The following is a 13,894-nucleotide window of genomic DNA, read 5'->3' on the forward strand; positions in this document are numbered from 1 at the left end:
CAGGAGGAGTCATGTCCTTTGAGACTAGAACCCAGGCAGGAACCTGCAAAAGCAAGGAATACAGTCTCAGCCCATGAGGGTCAAAGCATCTGGGTTTCCTTGAGGCCACGTCTTATCAGAGCACCTTCTAAGGTTTTTTTTCTTTCACCACCAGCTCTGACTACAGGTACATTTGGGCAGGTGGTGGGCAGTGAAGATCCAGGTACTACTCTGCTCCCCCACTGTCAGGGTAACTTTTGCAGTCCCTGGGTTACAGTGTTTTCCATAGATATGCCAGACACAGGACAGCACAGGTGAACACCCCTGTGTGAGGGTGCCAGAGGGGCCCAGGAAGGGCTCAGGCATGCCAAGCCCTGGTAACCACATCGGGGTCTGGTGTGCCTCAGCCCCTGCCCTTCTTGGGGATGCAGTTGTCGTCCCGGCTGCACACTTTGTGTGGGGTTTGTGAACCCAGCCGCGTGCTCCGGGGGTCTGCACAGATCCCCTGGGCTGAGACTTTCCCCCTTCCCCATTCCCCCGGGAACCCGCAGCCCCCGAGCTGGAGAAGACTTTTGCATGCGGGCATCTGGGCGCCCGTGGCAGATATACGTCCAGGCTGGAGGGATCGTCCCCGGCTGGGAGGAGTCAGCAGCTCCGCTTCTGTAAACAGTGCGGGCACCGCCAGCGGTTGGAAGATGGATATAAATAGGGAGGCGGAGGGGAGGCAGCGGGAGCGGAGGAGCGGGAGCTGCCTGCGCCTGCCTGCTCCTGCCTCCACTGCCTGCAGCCGGGGTACCCAGCACCCGGGTCGGGAGCTCCCGAGAGGCGGAGTACAAAGTTTGCGGCTCGGCGCTGCCAGGAGTAGGTAAGCGGTCCTTGCAGCCGAAGTTTGAAACCCGCCGGTGCTTCTCGTCGATCCGCCGCTGGGGTTTTCTTCTCGCCGGCTCTCTATTCCTACTGCTCTTGCGGTTGCTTCGCCGTGTTCGGGGTTTTGTGGAGCTGGGGAGGGGGGATCTAGGTTTTCCGTCTTGCTACGTTAAGTGAATGGAAAAAAAAATGCAAAAACAAAACACAACATAACAAACAAACAGGAAAAAAACACAAACCAAACAACCCAAACACCTCGAAAGCATAATGTACCTTTGCGCCGCCTCCGTGCAAAGCTGCGGCGATGGACCCGGTTCAGTTCACGTGTTGCGGGGCATCTGTCCCCCCCCTCAGCTGGGGGCAGGAGGTACCGGCTGCGGGGCCACCCGGGATGCGCCAACCGTGGGGAGCCCCGGGGAGCCGCGGCTCCTCCTGGCCTTTAGCGTCGAACCCGGAGCCGGTCCCGGCGCCGCCACGGGACTCGTCGAGGAGCGGCGGCAGTGCATCAGGTTGGTACCGCGCCCTTCCGCGCCCTTCCGCGCCCCTCCGCGGCCGCCGCCTCTGCCGCCCGTCTCTTGCAGGGTCCAGCCCAGAGGCCGTCCCGCACCTCGCCCGTGGCGACCCAGTTCCGACCCCCGCCGCGCCGCCGTGGTGGGTCGGGGGGCGGCCCTATGCCTGGAGAGCTCCGCCGAGTTCCACTCCCTCGTCATCCGCGACGGAGGTAAGCGTGACCGTCCGTCCCTTCGGGGCCGCCGGTTGCTCCCGGAGCCCGGCAGGTTGGGGGGGGCAGCCCGGCAGTGTTTTTCAGCAGGTAGCACCCCCGGCAGCGCGCACCCCTAGCCCCGCTCTTCTCCCTGTGCCCATCAGGGAGCCTGGTGTTCGCTGGCCGCCCCCACGGGCCACCCATCACCCTGCGGGCTCGCTACATCCTCATCCAGGACGGCAGGGCACATCGGCTCGGAGCGCTGCCCCTGCAGTTCGCGGGCCACCATCTCTCTGTATGGGCGATCTGCCGAGGGGGCGGCTCTGGAGGGCTTCGTGGGAATGGGTCGCCGCGGTGTCCTGGCACTGCACGGCCAGTGTCCCCGCTTCTGGATCTTCCTGGACAAAAACCCGCACGCCGGCGAGCTCCTCTACGGACCCTATTCCTCGGAAAAGAGTTGGGGCAGCCGCGGGCTCAACCTCCGCATCCTGGACTCCGGGACGGGGCGGGTGCTGGAGGCGGGCCGCTTCGACACCCACCTGCGGTCCGGCGAGTGCCGGGTGGCCGATATCCTTCCTGGCCCGGCAGGCTCCCGGCAGGCTGGTGGCGGCCGCCGTGGGAGACTCAGCCGCCCGCAGCCTCACGCTGGAGACGCGGCTGCTGCTGCGGGACCGCCTGGGCAGCCGGTTCATCGCCCGCCTGGGCTACAGGTGAGGTGGGCGGGGGTGCGGAGGGACCCGGGGGCGGGAGGAGCGGGGCGGGGGGGCCGGGCCCGCGGCGCCACCATGGACAGCTCCGGGCCCGGAGAGAGAGACCCGGCCCGGCGGAGGGCCCGGGGGCTGGGCTGGGCCCGGGGAGAGCCCGGGCTGGGGCAAGAGGGAAAGGAGGGGAGGCAAAGATGCCACGTTGCACCTTCCCCTCCTGTCGCTGCTCTCTGGGGGATGGAGGGTTTGGGGAATCACTCGCTCTGATCCTTCCTGGTCTCCTTCAGGCAGCCCTGGGCATTGGTGGGGATTCTTGGAGGAGATCAGCTTTCCATAGCAGAAGAAAAGCGGGAATATCACGGGAATGGAACGGGGCTAGCTGTTGCCCAAAGAGATTTCTTCACTTAAGGCATGCCTTTTGCTGTTAGTGCTTTCAGAGGATGGATAAGAGGTTTAGTCTCCCTTACAGTTGCTGGTCTTCTGCTCTTTGCTCTCATTTTGTTTTTCTAGCTGCTATGAATCTGAGCAGTTTATTGATAGTTATAGCTTAGCTTTTGCTCACATTGGTGGTGACCAAGCTAGCAGCAGTACCTGCACAAAGTCACATTTTAGCTGCCTACAAAGAGATGACAATGACAAATCTAATGGCTATAGCACTTCTATTGCACACAGTTATCTAGATAAAAATCAAATTAGTGTGCTCTTCAGCTAATTGCATGATTCTGTCGTGCACAGCTGTAAAAATAATTGCTTCATTTTTCAGGGGTGTCTTATAATGGATTTAAAGTGGAAGTGTCCAAAGGAAAAATTCTTCATTTGGTAGATGAAGTTACAAGTTGGTTGCCTGGTGACCAGATTGTTATTACCAGTACAGATTACTCTATGCATCAGGCTGAAGAGTTTAATCTCCTCCCTTGCCCTGAATGTAAAAACAATCAGGTGAAAATTGATGGTATGGAATATTTTTATTGAGCTACTCATTTGTGGTAAACATTTACTTTGTCTTGACTTTCATATTTCACATTCATATTTGTTTACCATTTTAGCTTGTTTTTCCCCATGAACACTTGAACAATTTTCATATGCAAGCTGAAGGCCCCAAGACTGGGACTTTAAAGTCTGATTAGGGCAGCAGTCCCTTGTAGAAGTCAGGGGAATGGCTGTGATCTTCTCTGGGATCAAATACTCATAACTGGGTGTGCACTTGCTTAGAACAATGTGATAATGAAGACACTATGCTCACTCCGAATGAAAACCTTTCTGATTTTCACAGGCAGCCACTTTATCTTCACATTGGAGAAGTCATAGGTGGTGTCAATATGAGGGCAGAGGTCAGTCTGCTGACTAGAAATACAGTCATTCAAGGAGAAATGAGAGACTCCTGTTATGGACAAAATCAATGTCAGTTTTTTTCCTTTGACACATTTGGTGGACATATTAAAGTGAGTAATTTTTAATGCATATGCCTGTAGGTGGAATCAGACAGTACCTTTCTTGGTTTGTAAACAAGCAATACAATGTGTGAAACTCCCATGGTTTCTGAGGAGAGAAGTATGAGGAAGTCTGTGAAGGTGAGGAAATGTTGTTAGCAAAACTGGACTTGAGATGGGGCTGTGCCATTTCCTTCACTGCATATACAAAAATGTGCCCTTCCCCAGGATGGGTCTTTGGTGGCATCGCTGTCATTAAGGTCAGTGTGAATTTACATAGTTCATGATGTGTCACTGAAGAAATTTTCATTCCTCAGAGCAAGCCTGCTCCCTTCCTGGCTCACAGAGGTGCTGAATCTCATCCTGCTGTGCTTTCCCTCCTCCTATTGCCCCATGTGTTCTTGGTGGCAGTGCAAATTTTTCTATTGTAGGGAGCTGGTGTGAAATTACTCCTCTACCACTTTGTGGAAAATGGGGAGCTACGCAGGTCTCACCTCAAAATCATTGGACAGAGATAAAACAGAGCCTGCTGGTAAATGCTACATCTTTCTGTAGCTGGCAGGAGCACTTTGCTCACAGCCATCTCAGACAAGGCTGTTGAATGCTGCAGAAGGTGTTTAGCAGTGGTTCCTTGGCAGCCCCGTGCCCGCAGGGATGCAGCTGCTGGCACACAGCTCTGCAGGGGCTGCACTGCTACAAGTCCCAGCAGGGAGCTGGCAGCTCCTCCTGAGATCGGGCCCAGGTTTTCCCTGGAAACATATTGCCTAATGAGAAGGTGATGGGGAAATGTGTTTCTTTTTGCGTGTGTTTATATGGTAATGCCTTACTTGGATCTACGTTTGTCTCAACAGATCCTAAGGAATTTTAGCTCTGTTCACATGGCAGGAACTAAAAAATATGGGGCAGCAAATCCGAGGCAGTTATCCTGTGCATTTTCACTTGGCTGAGGATGTGGATGAGAGAGGAGGATACAAACACCCAACGTACCTTGATAACCTGGCTGTCCACCACTGCTTCTCTAGGTGTGTTGCCATACATGGAACCCATGGCCTTCTGGTAGGAGACATGTTTTATTAATACCAGGTTCCTTTTTTTGATTAAGCACTGCTAAACAGTCAGAGCCACTTGTGATGGAGAGAGAAAACAGAATATTGAAACAAGGCATCTTTTCCCCAAAAAATGTCGTAACTTGTCAACTTCATTTGACTGTTGTTCAGGCTTCAACTGTTGCTCTGGTAGTGCAGCTCTGTGAAATTAATTTTAGGTCATTAGTATTGCCTAATTAATATTAGTAAAAGTGTGATCGGGTATTGTGAAGTCTTTGCCATGGTTTTCTGGACACCTTGTGATAATAAGAACTTCCATTTAAAAATAAAAACAGTGGACTTTAAATGGACCTGAGTGAAGCAATCAACCTTTAAGTTGCAAAGGAGATAAAATAGGCAAGGGTTGTTCAAGTCAGGGCAATGTGGAATACATCCACAAATACTCACGTGACAAAGGGAATGGAATAGGAGATGGACAGAACCAGTCCCTTCAGTCCCAGCAAAACCCTCAGAAACTTGGCTTTGACCTAGATCCTCAAAAGGGCTTTGTTGAGAGTAACTTAAAAAAAACACAAAAAAAAGCCATGCATGTTGTAGCTGGAAAATACGAATTCCCACTCAGGTACTGACATGCCCAGTTGCTTCGTGCTCTGCAGGACCCTGAATGGTGTTTTGGTGTCTGTGGGAATTTCCTCATTTACCTGAGGTGTGCTCAGGCAGAGACTCTCCCTGAACTATCCATGACCTCCTGTGTTTTTCCTACAACTTCTTCTCAGCTCTGGACATTAGGCTGCATAAGATTCATCATAAATACACTCTGGTGGGACTCTGGTGTGACACTCTGGTTCCCCCAAAAAAGATGTGTTCATGAAAATGTGATGCTGGACTTTTACAACCCTGAACATTTTCCATGTACTCTCCTCTGGATTTGACTTCTTCAGATCACTCACAATTATTGATTGCCTTCTCATACAGGTATTTTTCTCTGGTTGAAGAGCCTGCTTTTGTGTACAGAAACTTTAGGTGGCAGGAGACCTGCTCAAAATGTGTGGATATAGTTTAACTCTCTTTTTCTTCCCATTGGTATTAAACCTCTGAAGTTGAAGGAACCCTCTCAGGATAAAGAAATAAGCCTTGTGTTCTGGTTCTGGCAAGAATGCTGTAATCTCTTGCTCTTTCTCAGAAGTGGGGTTGTCAAGGGTTTATCTGGATTCTTGGGATTCAATAGTTGTAAAATAAGAATGCAAGAATGTGAGATCCAGCCTCTGTCCCATCAGACTGCTGAGGGCTTTGAGTCCATAGATCAGTAAATAGATTTTACAGCAAAGGTTAAATATGTGTTTCAGTGGATGAAACATGGTTTCAATGCAGTCATTAGAATAAAGAGTAATTAATAGAAAGCCTTTCTTAAATAACATAGGTGGGTACCTGTTTTAGCATCAAATTACGAAAATTCAGCCCTCGAGGCAGAATAAAACAGGTGGTTTTCCCCTCTCCTGTTTTGAGGGTTTAGAGGATGAAATTGCAGAAGTGCATCACAGGAGTGCTGTGGTTTGTGCTTTGCTGTGCACAGGTCCTGGGGTGCTGTCTGCCAGGCCTTTCTCCCATCTGCTGCTGGGGGTGCCAGGCTTGTCCTGCTCTGCAAGCCGGCAGCAGCGGTGCCTGCAGCTCAGGTCTCAGGTCCCTGCCCCTGGCTGGAAGCAGCTGCCACACGTCTCCCACAGCCCTGGCACATGTCAGGTGCACACAGACTTCTGTAAGCTTTCATGTCTAATGTTGCAGTGCATGAAGGTCACTTATATTGTGTTGCTGAACTATATATAATTCAGTGTCTAGTGGCATCTTAATTGCCTGGTGTTGGGTACACCAGAGGGGCCGTAGCCTGTGTTGGGGGTGATGTTTGCTGCTGCCACAGACAGTAATCTGCTACTGTCACAGTGCCCCAGGTAGCCTGTCCTTCCCAAGCTTTTTGTGCTTTTTGTGCTTTTTGTGCTTTTTGTTTCTATCCGTGATATGCCAGAACTGATCATTTATTGGGATTTTGAGCTAATGGCATGGGCCCTTACCTTTCAATGCAAATGCAAGTGAGCTTTAAGTTATGTTATTCCTGATTAAGAGAATGATCAATATGGTTTTATGTATGTAAGTTTTCAGGGCTGCCATGAATGCCTTGAGCTGTGATGAATGATGTTAATTAGAACTAAAATCTAGTTTTGGTTAGAAGGCTGTTTTCAGTTGTACCTGTCTGAAGGACAGGTTAGCCAAACTTCAGATAAATCCAGAAAAATAACACTCTCCAACTGAAACACTGTGTAAAACAGTAGGCAGTTTGCTGTTTGTTTCTTTCCAGAACAGTCTTCCATGGCTTCCTTAGTGCACTTTTGCCCCTTGTTCACAAGAACAGAAGTAAGTCAGGCTTAAGGTTCTTAGCAGGTTGGCAAAGAGAGTTGCATTTTTATCTAAATCCATTTCATATCTGTATTTCCAAGACTCAGCTGGTCGGGACAGGTTCAGTGTGGCTGCACATGGGCTCTCTGTTACCTTCCATGTAGCTAACCCTGAGCTGTTGCACCTGTGTGCAGGGTCTTAGTGGATTTCCAAAAGTGTATCAGTCAAGAGGTGGGTACCTGGTCGTGCTGTGCCTTATTTTTAACTTTCTCTTGAACACCTCATTAGTGCAGAAACAAGAGCAGCAGAAGTTTGAGGGGTGACTGCCAAGAAAACACAGAAATCCACTAGAGATATCCCTATGGGGACTGTACCTTTTGTGACTCCAGATGTTATGTATGGTTCCAGCCCATAAAGTGGAAACCACAGGATATGAATCTGAAATGAATTGAATTCAAGTATCCTTCTGTATACAGAAATAACGAAGCAGGTTAATATTAGTTAATCTTGTAGTCTTACATGGACATAATTCTGACGTCAACAGGCATTTTGTATGCCTGAGGAGTGAATAAATATGCTGACAGGGATCATTTGAGTACAAAGTTAGGTTTCAGTAAGATTTAGTAACAAATAGCTGGTATTTTAACAGTATTTACATTTAAAAGAAGCATTTCTGAATTTGTCTTCATAAGACTGTACATCAAAGGAGGCTTGTGCTAAGTCCTCTTGGTCAAATTAAGGTTTAAGGCAATATCCCTGTGCATGTCAGTTAATCTTAAATAGGCTGAAACAGTAAAATACCATCTCTGCCCAGGCTGATCATTACAGGAATGACAGGGCCCTGCACCTTCTGAGAGTGGAAGAGGAAGTACAGAAACCTTCTTAATACAGATTGCTTCATATAGTGTCTTTTTAAAGAATTTCTTATTTTATTTGGAAAGTGTTGCAGACATGAACATTTCTGGAGTAACCAGGGTAACTTGTTCGTTTATCAGGCAAGACACACTTACCTTTCTACAGATGACTCCATGGTGCTGAAATGAAATTTCTCCCCTAGAGCCCAGGGAGGGCAGTTTTAAATGCAGTATTTTGCAATTTTCCTTGAATGATGCATGTGATTTTCATCAGAGTAATTTTAGTAGCAGTTCTGCTGCATAAGAAGATAAGCCCACAGTTATACTGACTGCATGTAGTTTGAGGCAGCTGCAGGATGCGTTGCTTGTTGTGCAGAGGGGTGGCAAAACCACTCCATGAGTGTTTTGGGAATTTATTGATAAGCAAAACACATCAGTTATAGTTCCTACTGCTCTTAATATTGAAATCTCTGGCCTCTGTGCTTTCTTTGCAGGTAAAAGACACCATTGGCTATGACACTTTGGGACACTGTTTCTTCCTCAAGATGGGACAGGGCAATGCAAGGGGTTTCAGCACAACCTGGGCCTCCTCACAAGGCCAGGGATGATTTTGCCGTCGGATCAGAACGAGGCCATGTGCCATGCCATCCACAGCCACATCCATGGGAATTACATCCCTGTGCCCAGCACTGACTGCATGTAAGTGCTGCAGAACCTGGTTTTGCATCTCCACTGTGTTTTTCTAGCTGGGTCCCAAGGATTGCTGAGGTGAAGCTTTTGAAAGGTAATGTTTGATATTAAATGAAGAACTGTAGTTTTTCCTAATATTTCTCATTTTAAATTAATTTAGCTACTTGACCAGCTTTTGTTTGTGAAGAGACCTGTTAACAGCTGTATGAATCCTAAGCAAGAAATATTTGCTGCTGGTTACTCCTTTCACTCTTCCCTGAAAATCATAAATACACCAGAGCACTTTGCTGATTTCCAAACATTTTTTTGTTTTTTGTTTGTTTGGTTTTTTTTTTACATAGGATGTTGAAAGCTCCATGAAATCTATCTGATAGATGCAAGTTGCATCAGCTGGCAAAAATATCACTTACTACAAAGGGAGTTTTTGCTTTTTCCTCACGAGGGATGAATTGGGTCTGGAGCACCTAGCATTAGTTGGTCACTAGTAGCCAAGTGGGTGAAGATGTGGAGTACATCAGGAAATTTAGTGTGAATGCAGAGATCAACATTCTCACTACATAAACTACAATAACAATATCCTGATACAGCTGACCAAAGTCAGCTTCTGTTTTGCAGACCTGTCAGCTGTAACATGGGCAATCAGTGGAGGTTGATGGTAAAGTTAATACAGATCAATTTTACACCTATTTAGTGGTTCTTTTAATCCAAAGGAGTGTGGATTTTCGATTACTCAATAGTTAAGGTGGATAAAAATATATCAATACTTTCTGCTTAGAACAATCAGATTAATTGGTATGCTAACGAGAAAAGATTTAGAGTGTTTTCACACGTGGTATTTATTACTGCAAAAGATGTTATCAAATAAAGAAAGAAGACAGATGATAATATTTTAATGTCTATTATCTGGCTTCTGTTTGTGCCACTGCTGATCTTCCCTCTGAAACAAAAACTCCTTATTTGAACTAACATTAAAAAAATATCTCCTTAACCTCCTACTTAATGAGCCATTTAGGGTTTGCAAGGACACTTGTTTTCCTCATAGAAGCTTCATGAATCCACAGAGAGTTATCTGCATCCAGGCATTACCTACAAACTTCCAAAAAATAAAATGGAAATTCACTTTTTTTTATTTTATTTTATTTTTTCTTTTTAAACAAAAAAGAAAAGACACTGAGTTTCCTTAAGCTGCATTTAACAGAGCATGGATTTTGTGTTAATGGTCTCATATAATTTACAATAGGTTCAGCATGTGGCTCCATAAATGAACGTCTGACATCACTAGATGTGCTTTTTTTTTTTTCCTTAAAGAGTATCATTAAAAGGTTGTGTGGAGTTTTAAAGCCGACAGGAGAGTTGTGGCTCAAATCCAGTGCAGTGCTATGAAAATGTATCCCTTCCTGTTCAGTAACTGCTTAGGATCATTCTGATTTTGATTTTTCAGGGCTGTCAGCACATTCTGGATTGCAAATTCAAATAACAGCTTAATAGAGAATGCAGCAGCTGGCACTCAGGTAAAATAATTTAACAGCAAGATCTGTACTTTGCCTCCAGTTCCCATATATTCATCTCTTATTGATGTCATTAGCATGAAGGCAATGAATTTTCAGTTAGTCATTGTAAACTCTGGATATGTATTTCTGCAACCTTTGTCTCTGTTAGGAACAGGTATTTGCCTACAGTCTCACAGCTGTGACTGGAAATGGTGTGTGGTGTCTTGTAGAAAAATTTTTTTTATTGCTAGTTAATAGTTAAATGCCCAATAAATTTAAAAAATATATTTAAATATGTACTCTCTCCTTTATCTCTGATGTTTAGCCAAATAATTTTTAAAATCATGTTTATATTTAATGTGCCTGTACAGGGAAGGCCATGTTTGCTAATAAACCACCTGAATTTCACACACAATCCAGGCAGATTTAAAACCCATATGTGTGTGCCCCTAGAACTCACTGTCCATGCCAAAGGATAAGTCAGGAGGTGTAGGAGCATGGGCTGAGGGCTGTCCTCTGGGGGTCACACATGTGGCAGGCTCAGGTTGGAAATCTGGCCAGCATAGTGGGAAACCCTCATGGGAAGTCCCTAAGTCCCTAGGATGTCCTATATGATCAACCATAATGTTCCATTTCTCAGACCTCCCTTTGCCTTTTAGGATGTTGGGATATGGTACCTCTTCCCCCTGGTTCCAACTGGACAGCCTGAAGGGCAATATCCAGAGGGCCAGGCTGAACACCCCCCCCCTTGGGAATCTTTTACAACAACAGAGCACACTCCAATTTCAAGGCATGTAGATGATTTTTATATGTTACTGTCAATAAAATAGTATGGTGTTGGGCTGATGTGTCTGGTGCTCTGAAATCCTATGAGCAAGGGTGTTGACAATGCTTTTATTTTTAACAGTATATAAAGAGACAATCAAATTTTGGGGCTGATGCTCTTCTTAATGATAAAGAGGATTTGAGCAGAGCAGGTCTTGTATTTCAGGTGCTTCAGTGGGTGCCTGTGTCAGAGGAGATGTACACCTACCACTGAGTCAGATTTACAGAATGACAAGCAGGATGCTGAGCACTGCTGTTGGCCACAGTGGTTCAAGGCTACAAGGGAATGAGCAAAAGCTGTTTGTGCCAGGGGCTGCTCATCACCTTTGAAAAAGATGATCAAAAATTCAAGGCTAATTCTAAGAAAAATCACTTTCCTCCCCCCCCCCCCCCAGTATACCACTGATATGAAAATGGAAGCTGTAAGCTGTAAAAAATATTTTGAACTAATTTCTCAGGTTTCTAGCTTGAACTTGGTGCTGTTCTCCATGCCCTGTGTATTTTACATCTTGGCCTATGACAGCTGCTGCTCTAGCCCAAAGTCTTCATCTTAGCTACAGTGGCTCATGTTCTCTTTGGACTGATGGGGGACTCATCACTCTTTATTTAGAGCCTTACTTCTTCACAACTTTCTTTTTCCCAAATGTCAGGAGCTTGGCAGAGCCCCTTTCTGCTTTCTGTGAGGATGGGAGAGTGGGGGTTCAGTGCCTTGCTTTGGGTCAGAAGGCTGCCCAAGATGCTGATGCATAACACATGGCAGGGCAGGCTCTGTCCTGACTCCAGCCAGCCACATCCTGTGCTAATGTCACGCTGAGCAGGGACAAGTGACACCAAAAGGGAAGAGAAAGCCCTGGCTGTAGGCGCTGGCCTTGCCTGCATGCACAGGCTGCCTGTGTTCATTGATAAAAATCTGGGATCTCTGGTCTCTGCTGGGAGGTCCTGTTAAAATAACTGGAGCTCTGTGTGTTTCCAGGCTGGTTTGTTTATTGGAAAAGGAGTAAAGACAACGAGAGCCAGAGCTGAAGATCCCAGGGAGGATCTCACTGTGGATAATGCCAGGTAAGCACATGCTGTATGGCTTATTTTGGATAGTTGTATTGCTGCTTGGCTTCTGCATTGCATTTAGCAGATCATTAATGCCTCATTATGGCTGGAGCGTCTCAAAGAAACCCCACACGAGCTATCTCTGATGCGCAGAGGCAAATACTTCTTGGCTCTGCACTGAATTGTTTGTGTTACTCCTGAACAGAAATGAGACACGAGCACTTGGGGTTATGAGGACTAAGCAGTGAAGCATGTGAGAGGGGATCCAGATCCCATTAGTCCATTAGCGGGTTTGTAAACTCCAAAATTTCTTATTAATTACTTAGGAGAACATCCAAATGAAAGATGACGTAAGTGCCTGCCAAGGTTGGTGTAGTATTAATGAGGAAAATAAAGTAGCCTCAAAGCTTTTTTTGTCAGCTGCTTTAAAATCCCTGAGCTCCCTTTGGCAGAGGGAAAGCAGATAAACCAAGGCCACTTTCTGGCTTGAACAGCCCTGTGGGGCTGTCAAGAGGATGTGGCAGGAATCAGCCAGGGCTCTTGGTCAAGTCTTGGCTTTTTCCTTCTTTCATCATACCCTGTCAGTGCCACATATAGTGCACCTGTGTAGCTGAGAAGAAAGGGTGTCTTTGTGTCCCTTTGTGAGCCTTCCTTGCCAGGTTCATCTCAATGGGCACCGAGGAGGCATGTTCCTTAGTACATCAGCTGGAAGAAGTAGGGGGTGAAGGCTGACACAGGAAAAAGCAATGGGGATTTTATTCCATGGCACAGATGTACCATTAACAGCCAGCATGGCAAGAAGTAGCCTGCAAGTCATTGAGAAGTGCCCAGTTCCCAGGGTGAATCCTTTTTTCTCATGACAGTTTCTCTTTCAGCAGAGACAGAAGCACATGGAGGTCTGGTCTGTGCAGGCAAGGAAAGCAGCTCCAATTACTCTGTTATCCTTTTTGAATGAGATTCTTGAAAGCACCTAATTGATTTTCTAGCATCAGTCCAAGGATTCCCAATGGGTCTTGTAAGGACAATTACAAAAGGACCCAAGTGACTTGGGAAAAATGTTTTCTATGCCTCTAAATCACACCAAATAAAATTAAGGAGTAGCTGTGAGCCCACTGAAGTCTAGTGAGAAATCTGCTAATTTGACGGGGACTAGAATTTCACCCTTAGGAATGCCTCTCTTCTTCTTCTGGTCCCTGTGCCAAAGCACAGAGATGAAATCAAGTTGATAGCCTGACTGTGATCCAGGGTATTTCACCTCTTTAGGCCCATCAAGCTGATATTTGGTAGCCAAACAAGCTCTGCCAGGAACAACCTCCTCTGCCTGAAATCAGTTCCTATGTCTCTTGTACTGCATTAAGTACAAGTACAAGTACTTCTCCCTTCAGGTTTCGCCCACATCAAGATGCTGATCCTGAGAAGCCTCGAGTTCCTGCTGTGATCAATGGTCTTATTGCTTTTAAAAATGACATTATTTTCCCCAGCTCAGGGTAGGTTACTGTAATTTTGTGTAATATTATTTCCCTCACAGCAGACGTAAAGGGGTCTGTAGGCCAAATTCACTGCAGACGTTCCTCATCATTTACACCCTTGTGTTTCTTCTGCCTCAGGTTTCCAGACAATGGAATTGGACTCATTCCGGCAAGGTAATTTCCCACAACCAACCTTCTTCCTGTTTTTTTCCCCTCAATGTAAAATGCTCCAGAATGGAAGCTGAGACGCTGCCCTGTAAGACATGAGAAAACCTCACGTTTCTCTGCTAGGCCACATCAAGTCTTCCCTGCTCAGGCATTAATACAAGGGGCAATTTAGCCTTTCAATCTCTTTGCCACAGCATGTCTGGGGAATACATCATAATTCTCAAATATCTCCTTTTG

General features: G+C 46.6%; 1 protein-coding gene and 1 pseudogene across 2 annotated transcripts in view; both read left to right on the plus strand.

Moving 5' to 3' along the window:
- Positions 1 to 13,894, plus strand: part of CEMIP (cell migration inducing hyaluronidase 1) — a 110,054-nt gene continuing 96,160 nt past the window's right edge. For both annotated transcript variants that reach the window (XM_071754372.1, XM_071754374.1), the window contains exon 1: positions 1 to 844. The gene's annotated coding sequence lies outside the window, so the exon portion shown is untranslated. The remainder of the gene's footprint in view (positions 845 to 13,894) is intronic.
- LOC139801233 (cell surface hyaluronidase CEMIP2-like) overlaps positions 1,151 to 13,894 on the plus strand; it is a 49,138-nt pseudogene continuing 36,394 nt past the window's right edge.

The sequence above is a fragment of the Heliangelus exortis genome, chromosome 11, assembly GCF_036169615.1.
Source record: "Heliangelus exortis chromosome 11, bHelExo1.hap1, whole genome shotgun sequence".
NCBI classification, from domain to species: domain Eukaryota; kingdom Metazoa; phylum Chordata; class Aves; order Apodiformes; family Trochilidae; genus Heliangelus; species Heliangelus exortis.